The 14,786-nt window shown below is 54.7% G+C and overlaps 1 protein-coding gene across 2 annotated transcripts in view; it reads left to right on the plus strand.

Moving 5' to 3' along the window:
• Kcnk5 (potassium two pore domain channel subfamily K member 5) overlaps positions 1-14,786 on the plus strand; it is a 42,447-nt gene that overhangs the window by 16,913 nt on the left and 10,748 nt on the right. Inside the window, exon 2 of one of the 2 annotated variants that reach the window (XM_058581415.1) lies at positions 3,315-3,478. The exons of the other annotated variant lie outside the window; for it this stretch is intronic. The gene's annotated coding sequence lies outside the window, so the exon portion shown is untranslated. The remainder of the gene's footprint in view (positions 1-3,314; positions 3,479-14,786) is intronic. 2 annotated transcript variants of the gene reach the window in all.

Raw genomic sequence — 14,786 nt, forward strand, 5'->3', positions numbered from 1 at the left:
TGTTGGGGTCACCATATATGTGTCTTTTTTTTCCCTGTTGTTGGGATTGAACCTCGGGGTGCTCTACCACTGAGCTGTATCCCCAGCCCCAACAACAGGGTCTCGTTGCTGCTTAGGCTGTTGAGTAGCTCCTGCCTCAGTCTTCTGAGGAACTACGATTACAGGTGCACCCCACTGCACCCCACTGCTGCGTACCTGTGTTACATTTTCCTGTATGCTGAGCCTCCTGAAGGCAGTTTCCCATCCTGCACGCCTCTTCCCCAGGGCGCTGGGCACATGATTTAATCAGCATCCATTGATCGAATCACTGGGCTCTGGCTGGGGTATAGGAGACCCTTAAACAGGCAGGCAGGGCCTTGGTGCACCAGCTGTCCCAGGCACGGTGTGGGAGGGGGCAGTTTTCCTTCAATGATTCTCAAAGAGGGTCTGAGGTAGGAGCCAGACTTCAAATTATAAAAACAAGGTGTGGGTGGAGGTTAAGGAAAGCAGAAATAAAGTGCAAGTTAAAGTGTGTGGTTCTCTGTTAGCATTGAGTCATGGAAACTCAATTTAAAAACAGAAGCCAGGCAGGACCAAGTTGGGGAGACAGGTTATTGATGAATTTCTGTGCCTCTCACATTTTCTGTAATGTGGTTGTTTTGCTTTTATAACAAAAAACTCAACTTCTGTAACGGATAAAATGAATGCATATACTGTGTCCACTTATACACTGTTTATTTTTAATGTATGAAGTACACAAAGCACACAAAAACATGGTTTTAACAGAATATACTCAGAGGCCGGTGCAGTAGTGCACACTTATAATCCCAGCAGCTCTGGAAGGAAGTTCGAGGCCAATATCAGCAACTTAGCAAGGCTCTAAGCAACTTAGCAAGACCCCAATCTAAATAGAAAATAAAAAGGCTGGGGATGTATATGACCCAGTGTTTGAGTGCCCCCCTGGTTTGGTTTTGTACCAAACCCTTGTACAAAAAAAAAAAAAGTATACTGTAAACTCAAACCGCTTGAGCAGTCACTGAACAGTGTGTCGTGGTCTCTCAGGTTAGCTACAGAGTGGTGACTTGCTCCTCTGCAGTGCTATGGACACTTTGAGGCATGGCATCTTGGAAACTGGAGGAACCGCTGGGCCTTTGGCCTGCAGAGCAGGAGGTTTGAGATTGGGCACCCAGCCTGACACTGGCCAAGCACAGCATGTGCTTCCCCAGTGTTCTGCACAAGGGAGGGGTCCCCAGAGGCCCACAGAAAAGTCTTGTCTTGGCTTCTGTGTGCGTCCAGCTCAACCAAGCCCTGTGGGCTCAAGAAGCCTTGCCCCATCCTTTCCATTAACAGAAAACATGAGCACAGGCAAGATTTGAAACAGCCGGGGACCATCTGTGTCTTTCAAGAGTCAGGAGTGGCTGTGCCTAAGGCTTGGGTTGACCTGAGCTTGGGGAGGATTCAGGTGGGATGTGCTTGGTGTGGACTCGCACTGGTAAGATGGCCCTCCTGGGGTGCTGCTCTGTGCTTTGTTTAATATAATATTACTTATTATTGGGGCTATTTAATTTTTAATTGAAATGAATGAAATGAACATCGTGTTCCTCAGTCCTGGCAGGTTTCAAGTGCTCAGTCGCCACGTGAGACTGCACAGGCGAGCGTTCTCTTATTGTGGAGAGTTCAATTAGACAGTGTGTTAGTCCATTTTCTGTTGCTGATAACACAGTAACCTCAGACTGGGTACGTTATAAAGAAAAGAGGTTGTTCTGGGCATGGTGGCACATGCCTGTAATCCCAGCAATTTAGTGAGGCTCTAAAGGAAGTTAGTAAGACCTTGTCTCAAAAAATAAAAAGGGCTGGGCATGTGGCTCGGTGGTTAAGTATCCATGGGTCAGTCTCTGATACCCCCTCCAAAAAAATAAAAAGGAGGTTGATTTTGGCTCACAATGGCGTCCAAGGTCAGAGGCTGCATCTGGTGCCGGTCTTGCTGGCAGAGTCATGAGGGAGCACAGGGCATCCAGCACATGGACGGAGACAGGGAGTGTCTGTGTGTCCGTCCTATCTCTCTTATAAAGCCACCAAGATTTAATCATGGTGGCTCTACCCCGTGATCTTATCTAATCCTAATTACTTCCCAAGGACCCCACCTCTGAATACCATGGTCAGAATAAGTCATCCTCTTAATACCCCACTGTGGGGACTAGATTCCAGCAGGTGAGACCCCTGGATTCTTGACCATAGCAGACTGGAACCTGTTTGTCGTGCCACACACCTGGCTCCTCTGGGGGCCTTATCATCTTGCGGTCACATTCTGGTTGGGAGAGAGGAGGGCTGGAGGCCTTGGAGTGAGGAAGGGTACTGTGCTGAGGACCCCCTCCTAGGTGACCCATCCACGGGGCTGGTGGAAAGTGTGCTTTTGTGGAAGGTGCGGAGCAGTCCAGCACACCCAAGTCAGCGCCTGGGCTCCCTTTGAGGTGGCACCAGGCCATCCAGAGTCCTTGTGCACTCAGGTCCAACCTGCTACCCGTGGCTTCCAAATCCCTTCTAAGTGCCTGCCACTGCCCCCCAGCTCAGCACCCTGTGTGAAGCACCCCTGGGCCCAATCCCGGGAGGAAAGCCTGTTGCTCATGGTTCCTGAGGTGCACGGGGTGAGTCTGCCCGCTAAATGGGGGCCTCTCCCCTGCAGGACAGGGCTATGAAGACATCTTTCCTCCATTGCTCAGATTTCCAGGGCTGTCTGGGTTGTGTTCAGGGTCTGTGGTGGGTTCTGGCTGGGGAAGGTGGGGCTCCGGCGATGGGAGGGAGGAGGGGAGGTGGGCCTAGTTTTTAGTTTGGGGGAGCGTCTCCCTGGGCAACCGTTCTATCCTGGTTTGTTGTCTTTTGAGCCTCAAAGTGGCTCCTGGGTTTGGGCTTCTGGCCCTGTTGCTTGAATTTGGAAGGGGCTTGGTGGGAGCCCTGAGGGTTGGTGGGAGACTGTTCTGGATTCACTGTTGGGTGGCCACTTCCCTCCCGTGCTGTCTTCTACTGTCTCATAACCCGGCCCTCTGCCACCTGCTTCTTGTTACTTAGGGACATCCTCCTGGCAGGGCCCGTGCCTTGTCCTTCTTTGTTTCGCCTACAGCCGGGCACATGGCCAGTGATCAGCAAATAACGAATCCGTTGACCCTGCCCCGTGCTGCATCGGGTGCGAAACGCTTGTCATTGGCTCCGGTCATCTCCTCTTTGGGTTGAATAGGTCAAATGGGCTGCTGTGTGCATGGGCGGGGGTGCTGGTGCCTGGCCAGATGTGGCATCTGCAGCTGGCCAGCAGAGCTACACTTTTTTTTTTTTTTTTTTAGTTATCGGCGGACACAACATCTTTGTTGGTATGTGGTGCTGAGGATCGAACCAGGGCCGCACACATGCCAGGCGAGCACGCTACTACTTGAGCCACATCCCCAGCCCAGAGCTGCACTTTTGACCCTCTAGAGAGGTCAAGAGCCCAGAGATCCCTGTGGAGAATGTAGGTAAAGAAAACCCCTGTTCTCCCATCTAGCTCTCTGGTCCCCACACTGTCTCTGGAAAGTGACCAGGAGCCCCATTGTACACATGGGGAGGGAGCCAGGGGACCAGAAGAAGGCAGGCTCTGTCCTGGAGGTCACTACTGGGTCATTGTTTTAGCCCTTAGCTAGACAAGGAGCCTGGCTGCACAGACTTGAGGGTAGATGGGTCCCATTCTGTGGTCCCCCTAGGTGATTTGTTGGAGACCTGGCGGCATTTACTTGGCCTCTCTTTCAGCCTCCCCTTTCAGCCTCCCCTCTCCCCACAACATATCTCTACCCCTAAGGTCTGAAAACTACAGGTTCACAAATGGAGGGCCACCCTGGTTTGCCCATGCTCTGTGCTCTCCTTTGCCGTAACTCAGAGACTTGGTGGGAGGTGGCAGGATTCCCATTTTACAAATGAAGAAACGAGGCCGTGGTCTGAGGAGCTAGGCAGCTGCCCACCTGTGCGGACACACCTGTCTGCTGCGCGGTCCTCTGGTTGCCAGGGCGGGGAGGCTCTTGGAGGGGTCCAGCAGGCTTGGGAAGCTTTCCTACTTACAGCCACAGCCTTCGTGGAACCAGGGGGGACGCAGGTGTCAGAGGCTCAGTCCTTGTCCTCACCCATTCTGCCCCCTGCATTATGCAACGTGGCTGTGTCTCAGTCAAGATCCTTGTGCCAGGCCAGGAGAGTTTCCATTTCCTGTTGTCTGTCCCTGGTCCTGGGCCCCAGGTTGGGGGGAGGCTCTTCCAACCCCACCACGCCCCTCACCTTGACTCAGCCTCTCTGTCCTAGGAAAGCCTGCCTGTATTTTTCCACACCTTCAGCACAGAACAGCTCTGTGCTGCTTCACCCCGTCACATCCCACACAGTCACATCCCACACCCCAGGCTGCCAGGGATGGGAGGTGGGTGGGGACCGTTCCTGTAAGGCTGAGACGGCTGCTCCTGCTTGGCCCCTCTGCTCTCTGACGCACCTGCTAGCCAGCAGCCAAGGGTCAGGTGTGCACCAGCCACATGTATCAGGGCCCCCTCTTTTCTTACACTCTGGGGGATCCTCTTTGTACCTCGTCCCTTTTATCTCTAGACAGGGTCTCCTGTGGCCAGAGCTGCTGATGTAACTGGTGTGGTTTGGGATCTGAGAAGAGGAGTCTGTCTGCACTTTAGGGCAGAACTGCCTTTGCACCTTGCCCAGGGACTTTGGGGTCATAGGCCACAGTTGTCTCAGCTCTTGCCTGTCATCATGACACTGTCTTCTGGGAAGTCGAGTCTGGGATTTGGGGATCATTGAGGTAGAAAACTCCCCCACCCGCCAGGAGCATCATCGATGCCAAAGGCCCGTGCTAGGCTGCCGGTAGTTTCTTGTACAATTTATTCCAGAGAGGATGGAGGCCAGCTGTCGCCCGTCTCCAGCTGGAGACTGAACCAGAGGAAATGGACTTGGACTGAGCCGGGGGTTTGGGTTAGAGTGGGACAATAAGGAAGGATTTTGTGACAGGTGGTTGGCTCCCATGAGAATCCTGTAGGGAGCTTTGTTGAGGACAGGGGCAAGATCACACCTGGGGTGCGGGTGGATGAGACCAGTCCCCCAGATACCTCCTGGGGGCTGGGGAGTGGGATTCTTTCTTAGGAGAAGAGACACTTGCTGCCCTTCTAGTGCAGGATTAATGCCACCACCTAGTACCCCTCTGGGCTTCACTTTTTTAAATTAACAAAGCAGTTTACACTTTAACTACTTGGTCATCTTAAACAAATTATAATAAATGACTAGGTTTAATAATCTCTTATCGTCAGAGACCCAGCCCTTGAGGATGGGTAGTTATTTATTACCCCAAGCTGACAGCCACAGGCCAAGGGAGAGAAGAGCAGCCAAGAGGCCCCCAAGTGGGAGGGAGCTTGTCAGGTTATCTAAGGCATTCCGAAGGGCACCAGGTAGACTGTGGCTGACACTCCAAAGGGCAGTGGGGAATGTGGAGGGGTCAGGAGCAGGCATCCTCCCAGGGAGGTGGGAACAGGGAACGCTGGCCGTGGGGAGCCTTGCCCTTAGAACCCCCAGCAGGGCTGCCCAAGGCCGGTAGCTGTTCCCAGCAGAGCAGACTCACCTAACAGTCCCAGCACCCTCCCTTCCCACCCCTGCTGGGAGAGCAAGATGCAGTGTCATGCTTGGGAAGACCTGTGGCCACTGGGTTTCCAACCACTGTGACATCTCCTACACTGCCACCCACTCCCCTGTTGTGCCTCCCCTCCCCACTGTCTCCTTCCTCTGGAATCTGGTTCCAAAGTCCACAGGGGAGCTGACTCACCAGGGCTAGGACCTCTGGGGTTTGGAGCAGGCATTACCCCCTCTGTGCCTGTACCCATCAGGGCTTCCCACCTGCCTCAGGCAAGGAGCCAGAGCACATAACACCAGCACCCAGGTCATGCCCAAGCAGACAGACTGACATCTTGGAACCCCACTGTTCACTGCAAATATGCAACACCAGCTAGTGCCAGGTTCTGCCGTGAACGAGTGGAGTCTTTGCCTCTGGTCTGTTTAGGGGAGAGTAGCAGGCCGGGGTACCCAAATGCCACGTGGACATCAGGTCGCTCGGAGTGCAGTGGAATAAAGGGCTGGGGAGGGGCGGGTGTGCACTGCTCAGGTGGGGTGGCTCCAGGAGATGTGGGGGGTGAGACCTGATTGAAGCAAAAAGCACAGGGGTGGAGGACTGCCCAGCTGGAGGGCTGTCCCAAGTCCTGCTCAGTTGGGTAGTGGTAGGTGGGAGGAAGGCGTCGCCGTCCACAGCCAGCTCTGGAGACCTCTGCAGCAGGCACAGATCCTCAGGGCAAAGTGCCCCCAGACCCCTAGTTCTCTGTATGAGGCAACCGTGGCCTCATTCCGCCCTCTTCCTAGTACTCACATCCACAGCAAACCCAGTGTGCCCAGGACCAAGGGGCACCATACCTCTAATCAGGTACCCAGCCTGGGGAAGTCATTGTCCTGTTTTCCAGATGTGGAAAGTTAAGTTCAGAGCTGTGATAGGACATGTCCTAGGTGGCCAGCTAGTGGACACTGGAGTCCAGGCATGTCTGCTCTGAAGCCAGGGCCTTTCTCCTGAGCCCTCAAGCTGCTTATGGAAGGAGGGCCCCTAATTGGACATTTTAAAGTGACTGGCCATTTTGTGTGTTCAGTGCAGACCTGGATTGGGAGGACAGGAAGCAGGCAGGCCCTGGACAGGGTGGCTGGCCTGAAGGTGAGCCAGAGCTCCCTCAGGTTGTCAGCCTGGAGAGGGAGATGGTGAGTCAGCAGTTCCTGAGACCTCCTTTGTGGCCTGCCCGAGGGCTGTTTTTAGAAACCTTGAGTGGCTGGTGACTTCCTGTGGTTGCTCCTTCCACCCCTCCCCAAGGTTGGGGTGATCATGAGAGCATCTCTGGGGACTGGGGTAGAGAGCATGAGCATAGTGTTCACCCTGAATGGTGTGGGCAAGGTTAGATCCGTGGGTGTGACTGCGCAACCCTCACAGCAACACACCGTCTGTGTCCACTGTCCCCTTCCTGCTCTACTTTGGTTGTCATTGCTCAACCAAGTCCCAGGATAGGGGATGGATAGTCTGGTTATTTTGTGGAAAGGGACCCCCAGAGTCAGGGAGCCTCTGGCAGGTTCAGCTATGTGCATTGTCACCAGCCTGCTGGGTGGCTTCACCCTGACACTAGCCCTATCCAATCCTCATCTACAACACGGGAATAGGAAATACCCACTTTGCTTTGTCTCCCTTTAAGGTCCTGCATCTCAAATGAGATCGTGGCAGAGGCGTTATGGGTGAGGGGGGCTGGGTAAATGTGGTGGGGGGTGCTCACCCATGTTCCCTGTCTAACCTTGACATGGAAGAGAGTGAGCAGAGCAGGAAAGGGTCGTCATCTTGCCTGGAAAGCACAGTGAGGCAGGGGACAAATTCAGTGGAGGGTCCTCTTCTCAGAGCCCTAACCCACCCTTAGGAAGGAAGGCCTCTTGCTGCCTAGTGACCCACTCTTATGGGGGCAGCAGGGGCGGCTGTTCTGCTGGCTCAGCAGGCTGGCGTGTCCCTCACACTGTTCACCCACTTACTATGGCAGGCACCCCTGGGATCTAGATTCTGGGAGCAGGGAAGGGATTAAGTCATAAATCTAGGTTGCAACATCCCGGACAGGTTATAGACACCAGCACGAGGCTGGGAACCTGGGCCTCACCACCTCAGAGCAGGGCAGTGGTTTTGAGTTGGGGGTCAGAGAAGCAGCAGGTGGGTGGAGAGGCCCCTTTTATCTTTAAACCCCACTGGACATCCACCTGCCCGCTCCCTCAGAAGATGAAGTGGCTGGGGTGGGTTTTGAGAGCCTGGTTCCAGGAGGCCATCTGGCATGTGTGTTTGGAAGGAAGGGGGCTCTTTCCTGTTCCCGAGGTCAGTTCTCAGGCAGGCAGAGCTGCTGTGGGACCCGGCCCGTGAAGCCCCTTGTGTCCCCAGGGCCCAGGGATTTCCAGCAGAGTCCATCAGCCCAGCCAGCCCTCCAGGTGCCCCAGCGCTTGCTGACTCCCATCCTGCGCTCAGACCCCAGCAGCCCTTCACTGTTTGCTTTAGCCAAACCCGCAGCCCTCCTGGGTCAGCCAGTCCCTGCCGAGCCGCCTGGGCTCCGCTCTCACGGGAGGGCTGCCCAGCTACTGGGGGAGGAATGACCAGCCCAGCCCAGAACAATGGGGGCAGGGTCACCTGCCTTGTTTTCTTTGTCCCTCCCAAGTGAGCACAGGGCTCCCAGGCCTGTGAAAGGCGGAAACCCAGAGGCTTCTGCTGAAAACCTGCTGCCATTTGGCACCGGCCCACCCTGTGAGCGTGAGACCTCACGGTGCTTCTGGGCTCCGAAGAGGCTGCTGAGAGATGGCCTGGACTGGGGAAACCCAGAGGTAGACCGACCGGAGGACAGTCACACAGGTGCCCCAGTGCTAACTTTGGGGGAGGGGACTTAAGCCTTTTGGGTCAAGGGCAGAGTTGAAAATCATTTGCATATAAATAATCACCTGGGGGGTGCTTGTAAGCCCAAGTTCCTAGTCAGGGCTCAGGACTGTATTTGCTGGAATCTGAGTGGGAAGACCAAACTGGGGTATTTTTCCAACTCTACACCCCAACCCCCCATCCCCCCATAGATGTCAGCCTACAGTCCAGGTTGGGTGATGGTACCACAGTGATCCCCACCCCCACCCCCGCCTCCACCTGTTGTTTAAACTTCTGGGCCTCAGTTACCTACTATCCATTGCAGCCTGAAAATATTGAATGAGAAATTCCAGAAATCATTCATGAATTTTAAAGTACCCTGGTGAAATTTCCTGCAGTTCACTCCTCCTGCCTGGGATGTGAATCATCCCTTCACCCAGCACAGCCATGTGCTGCCTGCCTGACCATCATTTAAGAGCTGTCTTGGTCATCAATCGACTGTCACAGTGCTTGTGTTCTGGTGCACTCTGTAGTGTCCCCTAAAGTGTGTCACAAGGATGGGAGTGGGAGTGCTCTGCTACTTTCCACTTTACCTGATGGGGTTGACTGGGATTCTGGGGTTAAATCCAGGGGTGGGTGTGAGCCACTGTGCAGGAGACCTGGGAGCACAGTGGGTTGGGTGCTGTTTTGTCCACAGCCCCACCTGTGACACTGGGATATTCTCTGGCTGATTGCTCCATCTCTGGGCTCAGGGATGCAGGCACTGGGCACATTGCCTCAAGGACCAAAGATGATGTAGACAGTGAGGGCTTCCTTCAGCCTGAGCAGAACCTTGGGGAGTCAGAAGGCAGGCTTGAGTGGGCCTGGGAAAGGGGCGTGTGACTTGCTGGGGCTCCTGGTGGCCATTAAGCTAGCTCTGGAGTGAAAGATGTGTTTCCTTGAAGGAGCTGTGTTGGAGTGGGGGTGCAGGCAGGATGGGGTGCTGGTCTGGTCGTAGTTTTGGCAGAGGGAAATGTGAATTTTAAGGGAGGTGTCCCCTGTCCTAGTTGGGGGACCCCAGTGGTCATAGTCATTTTATAGAGAAGTCACTTCTCATTTTATAGAGAAGAGATTGACAAAGAGACCAAAGTTTCTGGGAGAACCTACTGGCTGAGCCGATTGAACCCAGCCAGGTCTTCAGATCTGTGTTGACACCCCAGCAATTGATTTGTCCCTCTTTCAGCTAAAAAACATGATAAATATCCTATGTAGGTATTGGAACACACCTGGAAATGCAGGTGAGCTAAAGAGTAGCTTCAGTCGCCCGCCCTGGTCCATTTCTGCCCCAGAGTTCTGTGTCTTCCCTGGGAGTTGCTCAGTGGTAGAGCACTTGCCTAGCACGCAAGGCTCCGGGTTCCATCCCCAGCACCAAAAAAAAAGAAAGAAAGAAAAGGCAGAGCACAGCTAGTACAGGTATCAGGGTGGCACCCTGGACCCCCGCCAATGCCTTGCCCATGAACTATGGTGCCCTCTGAGCCACACCTGCTGACCTGGGTTAGGCTGGAAGGTGGTAAGGAAAATACCAAGAATTCCTTCCCCCTGGCCTGAGCGTCCCTCCTTGCCCTGGAAGGTGGAAGACCTAAGCCCAGCACCCCACACTCCCCCTCACCCCAGCAACCCCCTCTAAAGGTGGCCATTTTACATTGCCATCACCTTGGGAACTTTTTATTTATTGTAGGGGGAACTTTTTAAAACCCATGCCTGGGTTAACAGAATATCTGAGCACGGTGTTTATTTAAAGTCCAAGGTGGACCCATGGGGCAGCTCAGCCTGGACGGAGAGTCCCTGACTTGACATCTGTGGTGTTAAAGCCTCAGTTTCCTCATCTGAAAATAAGCCCAACACACCCTCTCCCAGACCCCAGATAACCTTCAGGAAATAGTTGGAGAGTTTGGGTGAGTCGAGGATGGAGAATGGAAGGGAGCGATGGTCATCCGAGGGCTTAGACCAGGGAGAGGTCTCTAATTTGTCTTGGGAATAGGAGTTGACAGGTGCACACTTAGTCTCCAGGAAACTTTCGGTATGCTGACAGTCCCAGTGTGCACGGTCAGATTGAACAGGACCAGCCCATCAGCTGGGCAGACAAGTGCTCCACCAGCCCCTTCCCGCTCACTCCAAACTGCTGTGGGGGTGACGTGGAGCCCCAGGACATGGGGCCTCCCACCCTCCCTTCACCAGTTCCTGGGTTGCAGCTTTTAAGTATTTAAAGGCTGCTGGAGCGAATGTACCCAAACTGCAAATATTTGCCTGGTGAGTGACTGTGATAGGTTTACTGATCTTCTGTCCTTCTGAGAATTCCTCCACTCCCTGTGGGCCCGCAGTCCCACCCTTGACTCCCCACCCCAGGAGGGGGTCCCTGTGAGAGGGCAGATGGCCTGGGGAGCCAGGTCCTGGGAGCCCAGGGACAGGCATTTTGTTGCTGTTTTGTCCACAGCCCCACCTGTGACACTGGGATATTCTCTGGCTGATTGCTCCATCTCTGGGCTCAGGGTCGCAGGCACTGGGCACATTGCCTCAAGGACCAAAGATGATATAGACAGTGGGGGGCAGCTGGGAGGGGAGTTGGTCCTCGGGTTTGGAGAAGCTGCCCTCTGTCCCTTCCTGACCTCAGCCTCACTTGCCCAATTTGCTTGGCTGGTTGGGAAACTGATCCATGTGGCTGGGGGCCCCTGGGGGCACAGAAGTCAAGTGAGGTGGCCTTCTGAAGGATGGGGTGGGACACTTTAGGCATGCCTCCCCACCCCCGCCAGGTGGCCAGCGAACACCTGGGGACACAGTACCTGCCCCTTCCCCTGTGTGGCATGAAGAAGCTATTTGATCAGATGAGAAGTGAAGATGTACAACCTCCACTGTCCTTGGGGGATGAGCTGTACCCCCCTAGCCCTGCTGGCCTCTGCCCAGGGCTTGCCAGCCCCGCCCTGGTCCAGCCTTGGTCTTTGCTCCTGGGTCTCCCCTTGCTGCAGGGTCTTGTCTCCCAGCCTGCACCCGTACAGATCATCCTCCTAATTGCAGATACATGTGTCCAGCACTCAGTGTGCCCTGAATGCTTTGAATGTGCTCATAGCTGGTGGGGTTTGGGGCAGATAGAGAAACTGAGGCCGAGAGGCGGTTATCTACACAGGCTTATCTACTAACAGCCGAGACCCCATCCACATCTAGCTCCAGGTTGGTCCCACCAGTTCCGGGAGCACAAGTCTACATTTGACCTGGCCCCATCCTACAGCGGCCTTTCTGTGAGTGGAACTGGGTGTCCTTGGAGAGGAAGGGTGTGTAAGGATGCCCTGAGGAAAGTGCCCAGCTAATGGTAAATGTTTCAGGCCCGTCCACCTTTACCTTCCTTTTCCTGCCCTGGGTATATCCACTGGAGGGAACTGGGCTCCCTTCCTGTAGGAAAGACAATTCTGGTCACCCCAGGGGGCGTCTCCCAGCCCCACTGCTGCTTGCTCTGCCCCCTCGAACCCCTTCCCGGGAGCTTTGTTGGCCTCACTCCTTCCCCAGCTCTGGCCTCTGCCTTCTCCCAGCCCCGTGATGGTCTGCCTGGTCGGATGCTGGCTGTTTCAGCAGGCTCATCTGCCCGAGCCTCACCTTGCTGGATCTACCTCCTTCCCTTCTTGCTGGATAAAGACCTCCACCATGTTGCAGATGCATTTAGTTAAGGCCCAACTGCAGGCGATGCTGGAAGATTCTGAGCCGGGGCCGCAGCATGGACACTCCATCTCAGTTCACATCTTCCGCTTGTTGAAGAGGTATTTGTTGAGCAGCTACTACATGCCAGGCCGCGTCCTAGATTCTGGGAATGCAGCAGGGGGAAGGCTCCTGTCTTCCTGGAGCTTACGTTCCAGGGAATCTCTGCGTTCCTGTGGAAGTTTCCTTTGCAGGTGCCTGGAGCACTGTGTCCTAGACCCAGATTCTCTTGTAATGAGAAGCTCATCTTTGTCCCTTTTTCCTGTCTGTAGAGTGCAAAGAGCCACACTGCCCAGGTTGGGTTTGTTCCCCAGCTCCGACACTAACTAGTATATGATCTCGGGTGCCTGATTTTTCATTTTTAACATAAAAGTAAAATTTCCCCCCTATATCAGGGATTGAACCCAGGGCTACTTAACCACTGAGCCACATCCCCAGCCCTTTTTATTTTTTATTTTGAGACTGGGTCTCTGTAAGTTGCCGAGGGCCTCACTAAGTGGCTGAGGCTGGCCTTGAACTTGAGATCCTTCTGCCTCAGCCTCCTGAGCTGCTGGGATTACAGGCATGCGCCACCATGTCTGGCTAAAATAGGGGTAATAGCAGAACCTACTTTATAGGGCATGGTGACTCAGTGAGCTAAGTGTTTTAAAGTGCTTGGATCTGTGCCTGTTCTAATAAGTGCTCAAATATTTACTTACTATCTATGAAATGAGAGCAGAGTGGCTGGAGGGTAGGGCAGAGGAATGAGAAGGCTTCCAAACCACCATGCAGCATGGGTGCCTGAGGGTTAGCTCTATCTCCCCTTCCAGGCCAGAGGGACCAGGCAAGTGCTGATGATTGATATACCAGAGGTTCAGTCCGTGGGTCCCGCGATGGCAGGCTGTTGAGGCTGTATACTCAACAGTGAAGTCCTGTGGTCTAGAAGCCATGGCAGCTGCGGGAGCTCAGGGCAGGGCTGGGGGTAGTGCCATGGTGCCACTCAGCTGGGATCCCCAGACAGGCTCACATCTTGGCCTGTCTTCCCACCCTGACCCATGAAGGGAAAGGTCCTGCCTGCCTGGGTCTGAAGGTGACTTCGTGTTCCAAACTCTGACGTGTCCAGACGAGCCTCCAGGAAGGGCCCGCTGCATGGGAAACCTCAGATTCCCCAGGGAATGGGGGCTATCAGAGAACTCAGGCTGCGTGGACAGTGATCAAGCTGTGGAGTCGGGCAGCTGGCGTCTCAGGCTCCAGGCAAGGGCAGGGCTATCACATCGCTGGAGGCCCGGGTCAGAGTGGCCAGACTGGTTTTGGGGCACTTGTTTTTTCAGCTGGTGGGAGGGGGTGGAAGTATGCACTGGCCTCTTTCCTGTGGCCTTTATGGGGAAAGGGTGCAGAGTCACAGTGGTTAGGACCCAGGTGGGCCTGGGTTCCAATCCCAGCTTCATTGCTTTTAACACTGCGACCTTGGGCTACTACTTCCTTAACCTCTTAGAGCCTGGAATCCTCATTTGCAAAGTGGAAAAAATGAGAGCATCTTCCTAGCAGGATTCTGTCCTCAGCAAATGATCTAAAGGCACATAAAATGCTGAGCACAACTCTTGGCACATAGTCAGCCCTCAATAAATCATAGCTGCTTTATGATGAAGGTGACAGAGGCAGGGAACTCTGTTCCGTCCCCAAACAAGGACCTGGCCCAGGCTGCGTGCAAGCGCCCTTCTCCCATCATTCTCCCGGCTTAGATGGAAAAGGAAAATATTGTCTTGTGTGAATTCAGGAGCCAAGTTAAAGAATCCTGCAAATGAGCAGGGGCCACCTCCTCCTGGGAAGGCTGTTTCCCTAACCCCAGGGCCGGGACGCTGTGTCTGATAGGGTGTTTGCCTGGCTCCTCACAGCCCTTCCCCTGACCCAGGGATGGCCTCTGCCCTGGGTGAGCTCTTCTGTTCTGGGAGACTGAAAGCTTTCCCGTCATCCTGTGCAGTCCCAACCATGATCACCAGAGCCACAGCTACGTGTGGTGGGAATGGGGAGCTGGCACCCCAAGTTCACAGCCAGACCTCAGTTCCCTGAGCCCAGCCTTCCTCCTGCCGAGCGATGTGCAGCAGGATCACAGGAAGAGCCAGCTTGGTAGAATATGCAGAGAAGCCCTAGCAAGGGGACAGCAGCACTAATGACACACACACACACACACACACACACACACACACACACACACACCGCCAGCAGGTAGGCAGAGCCATGATGATTGGCAGGCCAGCTATTGGGGAACCATGAGCAGAGGAGGCAACAGCAAGGGGCTCCGGGGCCCAGGGCGGGCAGAGTGGGGAAGGGATCTGAAGGGAGGGAGAGAGGCAAGGAGTGGGCCTGGAAACCGGTGGTCTGCAGCCCAGGCCTGCTGTGCCAGGTACCCGCTGCCCCTCGAGCCTAATTGCAGCCATTGCTTCTAGGGTTGTGACCCCAGCCCCACAGAGCTGGGGGCCCTGTGGAATGCCTACCCTCACGGGATGACCCTAGTGGGAGGAGGGCGGGGAGCCACACACGCGTGAGCCTCTGGCTCCCTGATAACCTGGAGCCAGGCGGACTGCAAGCTGTCACTCAGGGCGTGCCTTCAGTGGGGTGAAGGGCAGAAGCCCAGCCTTCCCACCTCCCC

Source organism: Marmota monax, unplaced genomic scaffold, assembly GCF_021218885.2.
Source record: "Marmota monax isolate L192 unplaced genomic scaffold, Marmota_monax_Labrador192_F-V1.1 WCK01_AAM20220418_F8-fsc00127, whole genome shotgun sequence".
In the NCBI taxonomy this organism is placed as follows: domain Eukaryota; kingdom Metazoa; phylum Chordata; class Mammalia; order Rodentia; family Sciuridae; genus Marmota; species Marmota monax.